A 2,858-nucleotide genomic window follows, 5' to 3' on the forward strand; every position below is an offset into this window, starting at 1 on the left:
CAGCTTATCTGTCATTCCTGAGTTACCGGGTAAAAAGACATCGGTGCAAACAGAGGGCACACAGCCAGCTATGGAGCTCCCCCGCTTTCAGCAGGCCTGGGAGAGCGTGAGAGGCTGGAGGGAGCCCGCTGCCCACAGACTGCACTGAGGGAAACCCTGAGCATCGTGAAATGTGGAAATTGTAATAGTTAATGTTCATTTAGTACTTCTTGTCTGCCACATTTACCTAGGTTATTTCACCCAATTCTCAAGACCACCCAACCAGGTAGGTGCTGCTGTTATCCCCATTTGCGCAGATGAGAAAATTGAGAACCAAAGAGAGTTTGACTCCTTCAAAGGCTTATAACTAGCCGGTGGAGGAGCAGGATTCAGGCTCAGGCAGTGAGCACCTATCCATGCCAGTTCCATGCTGGGAACCATTTTGTCATACTGGTGTTGGAGCCCGATCACCAGCCTCAAGCCTACTCTGCTATGACCTGGTTGTTCATCTCTCTGGGCCTCAGTCACCTCTTCTGGAAAATGGGTATAATACATTCTGCTCTGTAGGCAGGTTGGAGAACCACATGACCCCCCCACCCCCACCAGGGCCCACCCCTCTGGTTTTAGCTCTCATCATTACCCCACCCCACCTCTTGATGCACTGAAGCCCCAGCCTGGCTGAACAATCACCAGCTCCAGCCATGCCCTTACCACCTTCTCCCGGCTGCCCTGGGGCCCGGAATTTCAGGTCAACTTGACAGATCAATCCTTGCTCAATTAAGCAAGGTTTGCCTCTCAGTTAAAATGGTACCTATAAATAAAGCCTGCCCTGACCCTAGCAGCGTAGCATGGAGATTAAGAGGCTTTGGAGGCCAGTGGTCCTGGGCTCAGATTCCAGTTCTATCACTTGTACTGTGTAACCCTGGACAAATCTTGTCACTACTCTGAGCTTCTGTTTCCACGTCGGTGAAATGGATGTAGTGGTAACACCCAAAGGGAGGTACGAGGCCCAGTGAGAGAAGGCATGCAGAGTATGCTGAGCTTCAAAACATGGTAGCTATCTTCTTGATGATACCACATATTGCAATTACGGGCATTTAGCACAATGCCTGGTACATAGTTAGCATTCAATAAATATTTAATAAATAAATGGATAATGTTTACCTGTCTGCATCCCTCATTACCTCTGAGCTTCTTAGGGCAAGACACATTTTAAAAAAAATTATTATTATTATTATATTATCGTCTCGGTTCAAGTTTAATAGAAACGGCAAAAGATCCAAAGGGATGCCCCACTACCATACAGATCAGTTGGCCTACCCTCGTAGCACAGCTCAGGCCATTCTCTCCAGAGGAAGAAAGGCGGGCCCCCTCAACCCCTGAAGGAAAGGCCTGTCCTGTCTCCTACCACTTCTGCACTGAGTCTGAAGTCTTGTGTTTTAAGCATGACAATAATACAAAAGAGATTCTGTTTTCATGGCCCCCCACTGCAGCCCGGCCCCAAAATGAGCCAGTGCTCACTTCTGCTTAGAGAAATATTTTTTGCTTTTCTGGACATCAGGCTTGATGCTAGCACTGCCAAGCTTTCAGCCAGCTGGGCGTACTTCCTCATGCTTGTCAGTAAACTGGAAGGCTTGAACCACTCTCAGAGTCTCATCCACAGAAACGCCGATGGGAAGGTCATTCACGGTGATCTGCCGAAGGATACCTTCATCGTCAATGATAAAGAGGCCCCTAAACGAGATGCCTTCGTTAGCCTTTAAGACTCCATAGTCCTGAGCGATGTTACCTTGGGGTCTGATACCAAGGGAATGTTTGTGGGTCCCAGTCCTCCTTATTTCTTGGGTGCATGGCTCCCTTTTAGGTGACAGAAATGAGAATCCACAGAGGCACCAATCACTTGGCAATCAAGTTTCTTACATTCTCCTGCCCTGTCACTGAAAGCAATGGTCTCCTTGGGGCACACAAAGGTGAAGTCAAGAGGGTAAAAGAAGAACAAAATGTATTTTCCTTTGTAGTCAGACGGACTGATGTCTTTGAACTGACCATCTGGCATAACAGCCGTGGCTTTGAAGTTGGGGGCGGGATGCCCAGTTTTGGCATTTCCTCAAGACATCTTGCTGTCAGCAGCTCTGAGACAGAATGCACCAAAGACCAATCAGGAAGAAGATGCCTTAATTTTTTTAAGTAAACTCTACACCACACATGGGGCTTCATCTCACAACCCCAAGATCAAGAGTTGCATGCTCTACCAACTGAGCCAGCCAGGCACCCGAGGGCAGGAAACATATTTATTTGTGTCCCCAGTGCTGAGCAGAGTACCTGGCACATGGGAGTGCTTCATAAATGTTTGTTGTTTGCCCTAATGTTATGGATCTGGGCAGCCGTCATCTACGGTGCTAAAACCACAAGGTAAAAGGCTGCTGGAGAACTTGATAATGGGGGATCGGGTGACACTAACTGTATCTTAGTATTCTAATAGAGCTGACGAATTTCTTGCTTCCAGATATGATGTTGCAGGAAATAGTACCACATATGAAATATTTTGCCTAAAAAAAAAATGAACCTGAATCAAATCAAGCCTCTGGATCTGAGGACTTGTTTGTGTCACATCTAGGATAGAGGTACATGTTACATGACACGGCGAGGATGCATTTGACCAAATACAAAACATAAGACCTCCAACAGGACAAATAATCCAGTGTCTTAAAAAAAATATCAAAATAGAATGGGATTATATCAAATTAGAGAAAAGAGGATCTGTTCATTATCTTGACTGTGTTGATGGTTTCACAGCATATGCCAAAACTCATCATCAAATTGTATACTTTAAATATGTACAGTTAGGGGCGCCTGGGTGGCTCAGTCGGTTAAGCGTC

At 46.4% G+C, this 2,858-nt stretch overlaps 1 pseudogene; it reads right to left on the bottom strand.

Annotated features, from left to right (window-relative positions):
• Positions 1 to 1,496: 1,496 nt before the first annotated feature.
• LOC124511940 (peroxiredoxin-1-like) lies at positions 1,497 to 2,095 on the bottom strand (annotated as a pseudogene).
• Positions 2,096 to 2,858: the final 763 nt, after the last annotated feature.

This window comes from Lynx rufus, unplaced genomic scaffold, assembly GCF_022079265.1.
Source record: "Lynx rufus isolate CCGP_SWC_20201006 ecotype Redwood Valley unplaced genomic scaffold, mLynRuf1.p SCAF_16, whole genome shotgun sequence".
Lineage (NCBI taxonomy): Eukaryota > Metazoa > Chordata > Mammalia > Carnivora > Felidae > Lynx > Lynx rufus.